The 17,389-nt window shown below is 35.6% G+C and overlaps 1 protein-coding gene across 2 annotated transcripts in view; it reads left to right on the top strand.

Moving 5' to 3' along the window:
• DNTT (DNA nucleotidylexotransferase) overlaps positions 1–17,389 on the top strand; it is a 158,264-nt gene that overhangs the window by 90,541 nt on the left and 50,334 nt on the right. The gene's annotated exons all lie outside the window — the stretch shown is intronic.

The following is a 17,389-nucleotide window of genomic DNA, read 5'->3' as shown; positions in this document are numbered from 1 at the left end:
GGTTGAATCTAAGAATAGTTTGCGGGGGAAAATGAAGTTTAGATCACATACCATACTTGAGTATGTTTGGTCGTTGTTTTTTTTTCCTTTTTCAGTGGATCTGAATTCCCAAGGCTGAGACTATTGTAAGGTTATTCTTAAAAGAAAGAAACAATAGCTTTAAAGACAACTTTGGTGTGCATGTTGGTGGTTTTTTTTCTGAGAACTTGGTCACATGAGAACAAAATGTGCTAAGGAAGAGTTTGTAGTGTTAGAAGTGCACTTTGCAGTAAACACTGACTAAACTGAATTTACCCTAACCTCTGTATAGATAAGGTGATCTCAGTATTTCTTTCCTGGGTGATTTTTTTGTTCCTAAAGCTTGTGGTCTTGTGCTGTAAAACCAAACTTGAAACTGTTTCTCAGGACATAGACAATTCATTCTTTCAGCTCTTACCTGAGAGCTTTCCTAAAGCTACACAGCAAAGTATTGAGACTGGAAATAGTCTTCAGGAGTACTGGGTTCCTTGCTTTACTCAGTTGCCCGTTATGTCCCTACTTGTAGTACATGTCAGGCTCATAAACCAAAAAAACCCCTTACTCATCACCTTAAATCTCTTGCTGCTTGATTGGTTACTTTGTAAAACTTCAAGTATATTTTTAATATAAAAATATCTTTCAAAAATACTTGAAGTATTCTCTTAGAACTCAAAATACACAGTTCTATCACTCATATGGAACTAAAACTGGCATGAAAGTGAAAGACAAAAGAATTGAGTTAATAATTAATGTATCACTTGTGTGATATATTATTGTGAGCCTAGATAGGCCTGCATAGACCTTATACAATTTGTAATTGCTATATATAAGTACAGTGATTGTGATGAATGTATTTTATCACCATTGTGCCACCTCATGATACCTGTAATTATTCTTTGTATCTCCATTATTTATTGTAAGAATGTTTGCAGCCATAGCTGTGTAATTTGTATAGAACAGAAACATTAGGCTCAAGTCAATAAGAAACATTAGGCTCAAGTATGAACCCTGACCAGATGTACAAGAACAAGATAAAATTTTATATTCAAAGCCTCGCATCATCATTCTGTGAGTCCCTGTTTGAGTCATGTGATAGCAATCTCTTCCCACTGATGCAAATCAGCTGGGGACCTTCTGTTAGTAACTTGGATATAACTGAGAGTTGCAGGGACAGAGCTGTTATCACACTGAAAATTCCTAATTTCTTCTGATATGATATATTTTTGAACTGTGTCAGCGTATTTGTTTACAAAGTTTGAATCTCACACATCAAATTTAAACCTGTTGTTTTGCTTATTATTTCAGGGGGGTGTAATAGTTATCCATTCTCTTTTTTATTAAAAATAAGATTTTGTATCTCTAAATAGGTGTGTCAAACCAGAAGAGAAATTGTTTAAGTATCTAATGATGCCTTCAGTGAGTAATCCTGTGTATTAATTAGCTTTTAAATATACAATATAAATATACAATATAAATATTTAAAAACTAAGTTGAAAATGTCAGTCCTAAATGATATTTTATCAGTCTATGGAAAATGAATGTTGCAGTGCAGAATTTGTGGAACTTAAGTGGATTGAAGTACCTTTATTAGGCACCTATATTTTGATTACTGAACTGCAATAGAGTTGATTACATCTGTTCTTTTTTTGCCCCGCTCATACAGTAGCAGTATTCATCAATGCAAAGTATGTGTAGGCTCAGTAGCTCACAGTTCTCAATTAAAAATTTATTATTTGTTTCTTTCATCATTATGTAGATATTTTAATGAAAGTAAGCAAATTTTATTAATCAAACAACTTGATTTGATGCCCTCATACTACACCTTGTACACTACTAAGTAAATAAGTAAATAAATAAGTAAAAAAAATAGCTCATGACTGCTCTGAATAATATATTCATTCACCAGGACCCAGATTTGTCTTTTTGTATATTTGTTTCATAACTTGGAAAAATAAGCAGTTTATTGTGATCATAAACCTTATTTACTAGGCAGGAAAACTGGATGAATTACAAGAAACAGAACTTCTCTTAGTGATCATGGAGATTCAACAGGAAAGTTACATTCTTTTTCCCAAACCTATCAAACACACATATAGCTGGATACGTTTAGTGAGTTGCTAGACCTTTTCCATTAGATTCCTGGAATTTCATGGAATCAAATGTTGCAACATTTCTTTTAATTAAAATTAGAAAGCCTAGCGTAAAATTCAAGTAAATAATAGCTTTTTCTGAACCCCCAGCAAACTTGTCCATGGACTTTTCTACTTTTCTTTGGTTCATTTTAGCTTTCACCTTTAGTCTTCTGTATTGCTTCTTGTACTAGTCTTAACGCTAGTTGGTGTGTATAGAAGCCATAATCATGGATGGTGGTAGGTGCTTCAGATATAAATGAAAGAACAGTACAAAGGATTAAGCTGTATGTTAGAAAGTAACAGGAAAACAAAGAAGGATGGACAAGGGACAGTGGAAATGATGGAGTCTTGAAGGGAAGAGAAAAGGATATTTTGAGCACAGGTTTGGCTGATAGTCTGGAGACTGTGTTAGGACAGTGGTCACTGCTTGTGTTAAAATAGCTGGATTAAGCCAATCTGTTTGCAGATTATGTAGTACTGGAGACTCCTCTTTGTGTATTTCTAATTCGGAATGGTGGAGGATTCAGGGGGGAAAAAAGGCCATAGACAGGAAGTGAAAATCAAATTACTGCTTTGCTTCTGTGTGGTTTAATCAAAATACCAGACCTACAAGTTGTTAGAGTAATGCATGAAAATTGGAAAAGCTGATGCAATCTTACTGAGAATATACCAATGCCTGTTTCTCTGACCAGTTGTGTACAATTTATTTCCTCTTCACCTGTAACATTCTGTACTTTTAGCTTAGCCCCCAAATTCTTTCTTTTACTTCTTCCCAAAGGTCATGTTACTGAAGCAGACCTCAGTGTCTGCTACTTTCTTGATGCCTTTTCTTTCTGATTCTTTCATCTTTCAGCCTGTCTTCATGAAACAATAGCTCATAAAATATCTATAATCAGAAGTGCTTTCCTTGTGTTTTTAGTTGGAAGTGGCAATAATACTACATTTGGTTGAAGGCAACTCTTTTCAGCTATCTGAATCCATAAAGGAAAAAAAGACCTAAAAGTAACAGAAATAAAGGGTCATGATGGCAACCTTTCAGTATCTCCCTAATATGAAATCCTTCAGGAGCAAAAGGGAATAAGTTAATGAAGTCTAGATTAATTTTTTGGTACTCTCCTATAGAAACACTTAGCTAACCGCCTGGAAAACATGGTCCTTGTTATACAACTGAAGTTGGTATAGTTTTGTATGAGAGGCTGGGGGACTTTTTTTCCTTTTAAAAAAATCTTTTTCTGATGCTTACCTGAGCCATTTTGCAACAGAAAATACAACGCTGAAATACATGGAAATATAGAAGTAGGACAATTGTAGTTATGAAACAAATCACACCCACATAGTGTGGAATGCAGTTTGTTGTCTATCTAGTGAGGTCTATCAGCTTGACTGTAGAGAAGGAAGTATTGAAGATGCTGATAATGCAATATAAAGCACACCAGGAACGATGTTATCAGAAAGACTGAATTTGCCATGCAGTCTTTTTGAATCAAGAATTGGCATGGCATTATTTTCAGTGCTTAGCCTCTCTTTGAATTGCTGAGATTTAAGACTGTTCTTAAAGCTAAGGAGACAAATTCTCAGGCAAGGAATAACACCTTATATTACAAATTACAAAAGTCACTGAGGGTGAAGTTTCCCTTCCAACACTGAGGTAAAGAGATGCCCTGGGATGGGGGAAAAAGAAACTATTTTAGTGTGCAACATCACTGATTAGTACTGTGTACTTGTATCGAAGGCAGGAGTGTGGTTTAGGCTAATGTACGTTGTCACTTATAAATGAGAGTTAAATTGAACACCTGATATTTTTTTTTTCCTGGTTATTAAAAATGTAATTTTATTCTACAAAGAGAATTAAGGGTTTTTTTGGTAGTAAACAGCATTATCTCATCTTGTATATATTACTGTGTGTTACAGAAAATTTGATTCCTATTAGCAATGTGTTAATGCTGTTGTTAATAATGTTAGTATTGCAGGATTGTTAGTAATGACAAGTAACAGAGGACTACACACTAGGTTTCACGGCAGTGAAACTGGAGGAGTTTTCCCCCTTTTTCCTGTAGCTCTGTGTTAGGATGTGGCTTCACAGTAACTTCAAGAAAAGGTTGTTTTCATCATTGTCACCACATACTGCAAGATCCTGGGTTTTTGCTAACTTGATTTAGCTGCTGATGCTTGTTTTTTTCACAAGGAATGATCTAGACTGAGGGGTTCCTAAAAGCAAAAATATTACAGGAAGCATTATATACTATACGTAGCTTATGACTTCAGTCTCGTTCCTGGTTATTCTTATCTTAATACACTCACCCACAAAACCCAGATTTGACTGGAGAAGTTCAGAAAAGGATCTGGAATAAGAATTAAATACAATAATAAGAATAAATCATCATGTTCATTAATGGCATTTCCAGCATGGCTGTTAGCCTTTGTGTGCTTTGTCCATATGATTCAGAAGTAATTTAAAAATTAGATTTCAGTTTTGTTGTGTTCCATGTAGCACAGAAATAGTTGTGGTTAGCTCTGCAGCAGCAGGATTGTATTGCTGTCATGTGAGTACATAGTTACTACATCATCAATAGGCCTTACTTTTTAGAAATTATGTAGATATTAGTACAACAACTTCAGTTTTGACTTTCTAAAATGGTATTTACTTAGGCACACTTTTTGTTAGTTTCTCCCATCTTTGCCTTAAAATAAAGTAGGCTAAGGAGACACTTTGTTTTAGGTAAGTTTTCATACTGCAGTTCTTAAGAAGGTGTCCAAGTGTCTTGGGCAATGCATTGAGCAGAATAATTAGCACCTATTGTGTATTATTTGTCTTGATGGGAGGCTAATTCCTCCATTCTGGATCAGTCTTCAGCGAAGCTTTGTCTCAGACTCTCTTATTATTGAATTCTGTTCTAACAGGAGCCTAGTTGGAGGTCACTATCTCCTTGCTTGAATTTTATGTTATCTTTTAGAAATCGGGATTTGAGGCTCTGTAACATCTGAAGATAAGGATTGCTAATAGAAAAGCAATGAAGAGAGCAAAGGACAGGGTCAGTGTTTGTCATGCAACACTGCCCTGTTTTTGTATATTACAATGCAAAAATTTCCTGTGAGCAGTGACATTTCCTAGAAGGCAAAGGAGTGCATAAAGGAATGACCTGCGACAGGACTTTGGACTTTCCTGTTGTGTATCAAGAAAATACTTTAAAATATCCCTCCTTTCAATCTCAGAGGTAAAGTAAAATGAAGTAGCTGGGAGGAAGAAATGCTTCCAGTGATTATTTTACAGGCTTACACATGGATGAATAACTAATGTTATTGTGGCACTTTCATTTCAGAAATGAGACTTCTATAACACATCTGGAATCACAATTATCTAACTATATTGACACATGCTCATGAATGAGAGGATGTGAGATCAAATATATGAAGAATATTACACTTCCCAAGCTCTTGGTATATACTCAAGACTTTGTGGTTTGTTTAACTGAGTTAGTCGTGTGCCTCTGACTGAATTTATTTATAAATCCTGATAAAAAGCTCTATTTGACCTTTTCATATTGGATACTCCTAATAAAAGTAGCCTTTAGCAGGCTGTAGGGGCTCTACAATGAGGGTAGAACACCTGACATGACACCAAATCTTTGTTAGGTTCTGAGAAATGTATTTGAAGTCCTATTACGCAAACTGTTTTCTTTCTGCTCAGATATAGGATTAAAATAGCGCCAGACTTCAAACTAATATAAATAATATAGCAAAGGTTTCTTTCATTTAGTTTTTAGACAAACTCCTAAGCAGAGGTTCCTTATTCTACTCAGTTTGTCATTATAGTTTATCTCTGCATTTACACTATTCTTAGATATAGTTATTTCTATGCTTTTTTTTTATTGCAAAACACAGGCTATAATAAGAGAAGATATAAGCTGTACCCAGCTGCTCAAGTCCAAATACTGTAATTTTTTCTCACTTTCTTCCACTGCTGTTATAAGAAGTAAACTTTTATCTGCTGCTATTTCATTTTGTCAGGGAGAAATCTGCTGTAAAGGAGCTGTGAGGCAAGCTGCTCACTGAACATTTGAGCTGATACAGTAGTTTGCACACACTCTAATTTAAGCAGATCCTAGAAGAATCTAACAATTCTTCCAGCAACAAACTGGAGAGACTGTTTGGATATCATTCATGAGCACAGCTTTGCCTCTGATAAACTATAGTCCACTTTGGATTGAGGCTTTTAGCCCAGAGATGTTCTAATCTGATCTTGTTGGTCTTAAAGCTTAGTAAAACAGCTTTACCTTACTGAACTCCTTAAGTTTAGAAGTGTTTGACCTTGAGGTATTGGGATGCTGTGAACAAAACTATTCTGTGGCAAGAGTTAGAGGAACTACAACTAGGAAAGAACAGAGGTCATCACTATAGTGTTTCTGCTTCTAATTTTATGTAATCCATTAAAAAATAAGTTGAGAAAGGAGAAAATCATTTTTATCCAAATTAATGGCTAGCCAAGTCAATCTACAGGATAATCTATTGGAGTAATTCAGATACTTCCTCTTGTCATTAGAGCTTTGATTATTTTTCCACTCATTTCATCTATTATTAGCCATGATGAATTGTGAAGTAGGAGCTGATGAATAAGGTATCTGTAAGTCACGGACAAAAAGAACTTTGTAAGAATCCATGAAACAGTTGAGTACCCAGCACAGCATATTCTTTCAAAAACTTGTTGATTCAAGACTTTTTAAATGCCCTACTCTATTCAAATGTTTACCACTTTCATAGGTTTATCTTCTCGTTAGAAGGATGCTGGTTTTGGTTATATACTTCTCTCTGAGGCTACTTCAAATATGGGTCCAGGGTGGAGGTGGCAATGCCGCTGATTTCTATGAAGGTAGAAGTTTTACACTGTACATGTAGAGCCAGAAACTCTTTGGCTTAGCCTTACTGTTTCCATAAAACCTACGCCTCCAGGAATGCATTTCCAACAGCCTTAACAGTGAATAGCCTTTTCTGTGTCCTATCAACACTGATGATGACAACCAGTAAGCAAGCCAGAGTGATACAAGTAATGTTAATACAGCAAAATATGAAATCCCAGACTGTATTATATTAGAACTATTACAACAAAGCCTTCTGTATTAATGTTAATTCATTTTTTTTTATACTGAATTGGAAAAAATGAGAATGAAAATCAAAACTAGGGGTCATGTATTTCCTTGTCAGTCAATCTGAAATTTTGGTTATGTACTGATACATGATCAGGTTTTGTTACCATTTTAATTCTAGACAAAGTTTTCATATGAAACTGGCTAAATTCTTTAAAATTATTGGAGTGATGACTGCTTTGGGCTATTTACAATATTTGTCATTATAAAGTACAAGGAATACTTGCAGTGGGATTTTTCAAATTACAAAGGCTAACTTGTAGAGGCAAAACAACATATCACAAGTACATTAATAGAACTAGGATAAGGTATTGTCTTAAAGACAGATGATTTCTTTACAGTTCACATAAAAGCAATGTTTTGTTCATTTGATATCCAAATAATAGTCAATGTTAAAACAAAAACCACAGCCTGAAATTAATAGAAAAAAAATGCAACTATTTCTAGTAAAGATGCAACTATTTCTGGTGTAATAACAAAACTGAAATTCACAGGACTCTAACTGGTTTTGACCACAAATTGTAAGTTGTTTGCCTTTCCCTATGAAAATTTATTTTAGAAGAGTGTATGAGAGAAAGTTGCCAGATAATCTTGGGCTGATAGGTCAGTCTGACCATTATCAGAGGCAGAAATGCCCTGTTACAGAGAATCTTGTCGAAAGATGTGGTAAGATGCAAAATTTAAAAACAGCAGCTATAAAATACAAGTGAGACAGATTAAGTGAGAAATTTTCTGTAAGCAGATAATTTATGGATGTATATGTATGTGAGTATACACTAAACCCACACACATTTATATATATGAAGAGTATATATGAAGAAAACAGAATGACATTTAATAATGGTATTCAAAGAATTTTTCTCCTCTCGCTTTTTTTCTGATTTGCCCTTTAAGGTCATTTTCAATCATTTTTGGTGCATAAGGGTCAGCCATTTGACAATTCAGGGTTTCTGAATTGTATGGCAATATTTTTAGAATGCTTGCTACTGCATAAAACCCAAATGTTAATGGCTTCACTAAGTCAAATTAAATTTTAATGGCCATGGTTTAATTTTTCTTTTAGCCTGTTCACATCCTTTAAGTAGCGTTAAGTGTGGTTCAGTTGTCTTCTAATATCATAGCTGACCTGAATAGCCTTTTAGATGAAGCAGATTTGATACTTTTTAAATAAATGAAGATCTCTTTTTATTGGTTAAATGCTGATATTCACAGCTCATTTAATCCATTTGTTGAGATGCAGTGTCAAAGAAACAACAGTGTTTTGTGCAGTGCTGGTGAATAATGTGTATAGATGAGACAAAAAAACCCCCACAGCATCTGTTTTGTAGGTGAATGGAATCTAAGGAAGAAGAACTCAAAAAGATCTATTTAAGATTTTAAGAAAGGTGCATGACTGAGAAATGAAGAAAATTATTTGCCAAGAAGTTACACATCGAAAACATTTTAGGAAATTGTGAGAAAAATAGTGACCTAAGAATGCAGATGCCCCTCATAAATTTATTCTGATATCTTGCAGATAATCTAATCTCTAAATAGTAGATGGATGTCTCATGGTTTTTAAATCTGTTCATTCTATATTAATGTAATACACTTTAAGTTAATATTTTCATGGATTATTTTGGTGTTTACAATGTAGTATGCCTTTTACTTCTACGTAAATTAATAGAAATTGTTAGAAATCTACTACAGTTAATACAAAAGCATCTCTGATGTTTCCACAGTTCTGTTTGATGTTTGTTCTCATTTTTGGATGAAAGTTTCTCAGAACCTTCACTGTATAACAGAGATGGACTACTGTGATGAAACCTTCACTCTGTATGGAGGCAGGCATGGGGAGGGACGCTTCTGGGTTTACTGCTCAGCATGGGGTGCCACAAAAGAATCTGGGGGTCTGTTATGTAGAAGATCTGGGTTGAGGATGATCTGGACAGTAGATGTACTTTTTCCAGTGGCTTTTGTTATCAAAGTGGAAGAGAATGTGATTGTCATCAAAGAATTCAGCACTAACTTTGCTTTTGCCAGTTTAGTTGCTTGTGTGAGTGTCAGATTATAAACCTGCCCATGAATAACTTGCTTTCTCCTGATGTCAAGTCCTAGCTCTGGGACAGATACCAGTCTGTCGTGACGGCTGGCTCATAAGACTTGCCCAGGTGGAAGGAAGCAGTGACAGCTGTCAGTATGAATAACGGTACTCCCAGCTCCAAACTCCAGTGGCTTGTGCAGTGGCACTCTAAGATAATATACCATTAGAATTCTAAAATGTTAAAACAGATTTTGCATTATTTTTGCTTTGGCAAACTTGTCTGGGAAATGGTGTGTGTTTGCAAAAGTTATAAAGGGGGTTTATAATGCAACTATTTATAATTCTAACATATCAATGAAATATACTTAATAACTTATATTCTACTGACCATTCCCATTTTAAAAAAGTTAGCAATAAAAATTGTGATTTATCTTATGCAAAGTTAACTGAAAATTATTCATTCAGCATTTTAGAACAATTAACATAGGCAGTACTGGTTACTATTAGCATTATGAAAGTTAAACACGTGTTACTAAGTTCTGGTATGACTTATATTGAAAACACTTCCCTGTTTTTGTTTTGAAGGGGAAATGCTCTGCTTTTCTTTGAACACAGTTCTTCTAATATACAAATATGTCATTTTTCAGTGAGCATAAACCACATATTAAATAATCTTACAAAAAGTCTTTTTGCACAGGACACAGGTATTGGTGCTGATACAGTTTGAACAGGATACCATTTCATCCAAAAAAATCACATCAAGCCCTGTGGCCCCAGGCATTATTATAACATAGAATCTGGGGCTGGGGCAGGTTGCATGATACAGAGCATGTACTAAAATTGATTTATTGGTGTAATTTTATAAGGTGGAAAATCTGCTTCCTACACTAAAGGTGAACTATTGCTCTTTGAATGTTTTGGTAATTTGGATGTAGATTAGTATGATATGTCACGAGGGAATTAAAGCTGTTCTGATTAAAAGGAAGTTGTACAAATAATTGATATCTAACATTAACATGTACAGAGATGTATTCACAGACTGAATGAGCTTAATTTTCAAAATCTGTAGAGAGAATGACAAGTAATTCTTTAACAGAACATCTCAGGCAAGATCGATGATGATAACCTTAGAACTATTCTGTAGGAGAGTCATGTTATATGTGCTGCAGTTAATTTGAAGTGGATTAAATAGGGCTCATGTAGTCTGCATTCTTTTTCATGCTACTGATATTAGATATAACAGGAATACGATAAAGAGAGAATATGAAATTCTAATTTTCAGTAAGTTTTGAATTTTATCACATGCTTCACTGTGTAAGAAAGTCTAAATTCAGTGAAGATTTGATTAACATTTTGGAATTCTGTTTTAGTGGCTTTTTATTAATGTTTGGGTTGTTGGGTTTTTTTTAAATACTAGAGGACAGGAGAATTTGTATACTACTATTTGGGAAGAGTTTTGGTGAAAGAGGATGTTGACAATGTGAGTATTGCAAGCCAAAATGTATCAGTGGTGTTAAAGAACAGCTCTATACCTAGAAACTAGGATAGTTAATGAAGTAGATCATATGTCTATATTTGGAAAATATCTGCCAAAATGTTTATAAGTGTTGTTCGTTTTCTGTGAAAATTTTCAATTCTTCATTGAAGAATGGGAGAAATGTCATTCTGTTGCCTGGTAGGAACTATAATTCAAGTGATTTTTATTTCTTCAGTAAAATGAGTTCCTTACCCAGAATTTCTCTTTCATGACGAGTCTCAGCTATAGTAGTTTCATACTATATTGTGTCACTTCACCTAAAGATAAGGGGATGTGCATTATAGAAGAGGTAGTCAGAGGCACAGAAACCTCTTTGAAGTGTTACAATGCCTTTTCAAGATCACTGAAATGTTTTGATTCCGGTTTTAGTGAAGAAATTGAAATGACAACTTGGATTAAAACATTTCTTATTTATATTTAACTGTCTACACAACCCCTTCTTCTTTCTCTCATCTTCCTGGCCAACACTGCTAAATCCTACTTGTAAATAATAGGTTGAGTGATTAGAGAGAGAATAAACTAAACTATAATTATCACTTTGAATTTGTAGCCAAATCAAGCACCAGCAAATATTTTCCGGTCATTAGTGGGCTGTTTTTTTAAAGTGGTTGGGTTTTTTTGTCTTTTACATGGATATTCTGGAGAAGCATCATATTTTGAAGTACTGCACTGAAAAGTCACAATAGTCAGGGTGTCTCTTATAAACATTTGACATGAAGACAGCTAATGTCATGCATTGACTTCTGAAATGCTCAGTCAGTGAATTTAAACAGACTGATTTTAATACTCAGGCAAGGAAATATGTTGAAGTAGGATATTTAAAATATACTGTTTGAAAAGTATTTGCTGTAAATGGACGAGCACTAACAGTTTTATGGACTGTCTCACAAATAAATAGCTGTAGAGTAAAATACATTCATGATAGTACATAAAACGGTTAAGTAAAAAATCTAAAAGTTGTAAGGCATTAGGTACAAGAAGGACTATTCAGATAGTAGAATATAGCCAGGGAAAGATGAAGTAGCAAGGTAAAAGGAAAGAGACAGGATATTTCAGCTAAGGTGGTAAGATAAAAGGAAAACAAAGAACAAGAGGTCAAATCAAAGATGTACATGGCTTCGATAAGACAGGGATACCTAGACTTTAGTAAAGCCTTTGACATCATTTCCTACAGCATTCTTCTGGAGAAACTGGTGGCTCATGGCTTGGATGGAGGTTGTGTTTGCTGGGTAAAAAACCAGCTGGATGGCCAAGCCCGAAGAGTGGTGGTGAATGGAGTTAAATCCAGTTGGCGACTGGTCACAAGTAATGATCCCCAGCACTCAATATTGGGTCTGGTTCTATTTAATATTTTTACCACTGATCTGGACAAGGGGATTGAGTGCACCCTCAGTAAGTTTGCAGACAACACTGAGTTGGGTGGCAATTGGGTGGGAAAGCTCTATAGAGGAATCTGGACAGGCTGGAGTGATGGACCAAAGCCAATTGTACGAGGATCAACAAGAAGTTCTGGGTCCTGCACTTCAGTCACAACAACTCCACGCAATGCTACAGGCTTGGGGATGAGTGGCCAAGAAGCTGGCTGATGGAAAAGGACCTGGGGGTGTTGGTCAACAGCTGGCTGAATAGGAGCTGGCAGTGTGGCCAAGAAGGCCAACAGTATCCTGGCTCGTATCAGAAACGGTATGGCCAGCAGGACAAGGGGAAGGGATTGTCCCCCTGTACTCAGCACTGGTGAGGCCACACCCCAAATCCTGAGTTCAGTTTGGGGCCCCTCGCTACAAGAGGGACATTGAGGTGCTGGAGGGTGTCCAGAGAAGGGCAATGAAGCTGGTGAAGGGCCTGGAGCACAAGTCTCATAAGAAGTGGTGAAGGGAATTTCCGTAGAAAAGGAGGTTCAGAGGGGACCTTCTCGCTCTCTACAGCTGCCTGAAAGGAGGTTGTAGCAAGGTGGGTGTCAGTTTCCCAAGTAACAAGCAGTAGGACACAAGGAAATGGCCTCAAATTACACCAGAGGATATTAGGAAAAAATTCTTCATGGAAAGGGTGGTCAAGCATTGGAATAGGCTGCCCAGGGAAGTGATGAAGTTGCCATCTGTGGAGGTATTTAAAAGACATGTAGGTGTGACGCTTAGGGACATGGTTTAACGGTGGATGGTTGTACTCGATGTTAAAAACACTTTTCCAACCTAAATGATTCTATAGTTTGTTAGAGAGTTCTGTTCCTTACATTTTATCTATAAAATAATTTAATTGGGGTTCACCTGCTAACAGGAGGATGCTCTACAAAATCCAAGCCACTCAAGGTGTGAATGGAATGAAGAGAGCAGATAGTAACACTGTCTTTGTAGCACTGAGACCTACAGAAGACAGTGTTCTTGTCTAAAGGAAAATTGAATCAAAGGTCTGCATAAAGAACAAAGCTCTGCTGGCAGTCTTAGACTAAGTTCCCTGCTCACTCACTTGAATTTTTACAGTGAACTGTGTCATCTTTCCAGGATTGGGCTGACGCGGGTGTTTCAGAACTATGCTTGCATACCCCTAGTACAAGTAAGGTCGTTGGGAATTTTAAGGAAGCATAATCCAGAGCAAACAAGATTGCTGTCTTTAAGGCAGCTTTAATGAGCTGAGGATAGGGTCTGATTATCATTAAGAGATTTAATTAATGTTTTAAGAAATAATAGTGTTAATGATCCTTACCCAGCTTTCCATCAGAAATATATATGCACCAGAAAACAAGTGTGTATTTGTTATTTTGTTTCAGACAATTGTATTTAAGCATCTCTACTCATGAGCTCCAACGCCTGTCACTAAGCAATTCAGGACAGAAGTAGAAATAATTAATTACATTTTGTCTTGTTTGCTGTCCTTCCTGAATGTGTGTTGCTTCCTTTGAGAGCTTTCTGATGCCTCAAATGTTTTTAAGTATATTTCTTACTATTCATATACCAAGTAATTTTGTTTGTTAGTATGTTTTACTCATAAGTGTTTCAGGGCATTTATGCCAGAGATGAAGTTGTTCTGAAGATTTTGCCTTCTATTAGTGAGCAGTTAGTAAGGTGAACAATATTATCCTGTGGTTCACTGTTTGCAAAAGAGATTTTCTAGGCTCAGATGCCAGACAGTTCAGGGTTTGCAGGATCAAATGCCTGTTGTTTAGAGAGAGAGAGATTAAAACCCAGTTCTGATCATAATATGTAATATACTGCATCACATTTACCATGGTTTTTGTCCTAGAAAACAGGATATTTACAGCAGAGTTTGCTCATTGCCGATTTACTCTTTAGCAGAAGTCAAAGTTTATTATGGGCTAGTTAGCTGCTGTAGACTGTTGACAGCGCAAGCAAAAAATGACTTTTTCCTGGCAGATAATCATGAGAAAAGCTGCAAGCATCGGTGACCTTGTATTATGCTTAGAGCAACCACGGGGTACGTTTTGCAGATCCCTGTGAGCAAGAGTAAACATAACATTTTAATTAAGTGTGGTTTGATTGTGCTAGTGGTGTGGGGACAAGATAATGAAGAGGTAACTGCTGGCTAAACTTATTTTATTATGATAGGATTCAGACAGGACATTTTCTACATGTCAGATAACAAGGAAAAGACTAAAAAGGTTAAAAATAGATCATGTAGGAAATGCCTGAATTACAAGATGTAGCCAGAAAGAGTCACTGTAGTTGCTTTCATTTTGGGAATAGTGGAATGTATTATGGATTGTTACTGTGCTGTGGAAGAGTTGGATGGAAAAGTTGCAGGCAACCTTTTTGAAGAATGGAAAATCAGCATTAAATAGAGACCAGCAAAACCTGATAAGATAATCTGTTATAATTATCAGCCATGCTAGCTGTTCTGTGATACTACTAGGGGCTATCTTGGAGAAGAAAAGGAAAAAAAAAGGTAAAACCTTATGATTGCTTCTTCTCATATAAGTTTATAATTAATTTTATAAATATATACAATTAAAAATAAAAACATAAAAAAGAAATAAAATTATAATAAAATTATAATTAAAGACAAGTTTATAAACTCACATTAGTTCATAAACTTTTAGACTCCGTTATATTAATAATTAGAGACTGCCGAAAATTTTGCTTTCCTTTTTTCCTTTGGCATATCTCACTCCTAGACACAGTTCTAGTGGGTAAACACAGCAAACATTCCTGGTTATATGATGCTGTTGCAGAGGCTACTGTGTGCAGTTGCACCTAGTTTGTCTGTGTTAGTAACAATGTCCTCACGGAACGCTGTTGCTTATGAAATGTCTTGATGTTGATATTATATTATACATTTGTATCACTGCCATAAATAATACTACATCTGGACTTAGTAAAAATAGATTATATCACCTCTGTTCAAACTTCATAAATGAAATGTGAACAACTGATCGGTACGTTTTAGCTGAAAGGTCAGTGGGAGCCTTGGCATTTCTGCTGAGTCACGACAAAACAGGGGGGTGCTTTCATCTGATTGTTTGAGTATCTGAACTGGCAAGAAATGGTGACCAGGACGTGCTTCTTCACATTTCATCTAAAGAAATAAAAATTCGTAGCTACAGTGAAGATGCCCTTACATTGTCCCGTTACCTGAGGTCACGCAACAATGCAGGGGTTGAAAAAGTCAAGACTATATTCAGGGGAAAAAAAAAATCAGAACAAGAGTTTAGAGAAATATAAATAGACTGGTTCTTTGAGAGAATGAAAACATATGGCTCGAGCTTTACAATATCTGGATCGGGAAAAAGGGCACAGAAAGAACACCTAAAAGTTGCTCTCGGAGTATCTCCTTGCCATGGTTTGGGAATTAAGAAAGTTGGTTAATAATAATCAGAAGTTATTAATTTAGGATTAAATCAACTAATCCAACTTCATGAGCTCCTTAGTCTGATTGAGGATCATGTCTTGAAGCAGAGCAAAGGAATTTTGTAAAAGACAGTAACAAGATTTTGCTATGGAGAGATTTGCTTAAGGCAGAAGATAGATTTAATGACAGTCTACACTTTAAAAGGCTTTTCTGTTATGCTTACACTTGTAGAATATATTGGCAGCTTTTCTCTGTGGAGATGCAGTGTTCCTTTGCTAGTATAGTTTAAATGATTGTCTCAAATGGATAACCTAAATTGACCCAAAGGGTGTAACTTTCAGCTCCAGGGAACTGCTGGCTAACTGTGATTTCACACAACACAGCTATCTTGACAAAACACTGATGTAGACCGTGTGGACAAGCTTTGAATCTCAATTGACGTTTTAAATCTGATCACAAACCAGACATGGTTGTTGTATCCCATAATGCTAGTGTAAAATATGATAATTTTAATAGTAAATACTATTTTCTCTGTAAAATTCTAGTTTTCTAAATTATCCCATAGGTTAAAAGTAAAGTCCCCTTCTCTTAGACAAAAATACTAGATCACACAATCCAAATTAGATTTCAAAAGAGAGCAATTTTGTTTTCTCTAGATTATGCTTCTGTAAAATTCCCAACTACTTTACTTGCAGTAGGGGTATGCAAATATAGTTATGGAAAATCCATATGTCAGCCCAATCCTGGAAAGACTACACAGTTCACTCTAAAAATCAGAGTGAGCAATGTCATTAAAACTAAACAGATTGCAGGTACGCTTGAAGTTTAAACTGTGCATATTTTTTCTAGAAATACTTGAGTAGAAATTGAATGTCTTGGTAGAAAGACTAGACTCAAACTCACCATCCTGCAGCTGTATGCTAGCAATCACGCAACTGTTTAATCTGAAATTAGCAGATATCATATTCCATTAGGTGGAATAAATGAATAAAATATCTTAAAGCAATCACAACTGAAGTAGATTTATACATAGTGCCACAATGTCAGAAAGTTCAACTTCATAAATCAGCTTCTTATGTGTTTGTGACTAGTCCAAACGCATGAACAATTACCTGCACTCCTCAGTCATCATACCACCAGCTCAAACAAAAGTCTTAATCCTATTCTATGTTAGAATTCTGGAATGTCATTTTTTTGGGGGTGGGGTGAGTGGTTTTTTTTGGTGTTTGGTTTGTGGTTGTGTTTGGTTGTTTTTTTTTCCAGTGGAGGCAAGCAGTCTATTTCTCAGTTCAAAGAATTTTAATAGAAAACCTGTCATGTTTATATAACTTCCAGTACAGCTGAGCAGGAAGCAAATAGAAACCTTTATTTTTATGGTAGGTTGATTCTACAGATTGTCCCATCACTGCCAAGTAAGTGAAACCCAGGCTGAACATCTAATATTCAGATGTTCTGAAAAGGCACTTTTCCTTTCCTGCATGAACATCAATATTGTCTTTTAAATTGTTTAAAGTGAGTGTTTTGATTTTTGGAAATGCCAAAGTAGACATGCATGAAAAAGATATTTTGAGGAAGGTTTCTGTCACAAAGGGATATGACAAAGGAATAATCCATTTGACAATCTCAAGAGAATTAGCTAGAGACAGTTAAAATGGACTGGGATTGAATGCACTTTTTCAGTCTACCACCAGGAAGCTTCAATACAGCAAAAAATATTTCTATAAAGATATTTGTTAAT

Source organism: Falco biarmicus, chromosome 9 (assembly GCF_023638135.1).
Source record: "Falco biarmicus isolate bFalBia1 chromosome 9, bFalBia1.pri, whole genome shotgun sequence".
Lineage (NCBI taxonomy): Eukaryota > Metazoa > Chordata > Aves > Falconiformes > Falconidae > Falco > Falco biarmicus.
This window is presented reverse-complemented; position numbering and strand designations above follow the sequence as displayed.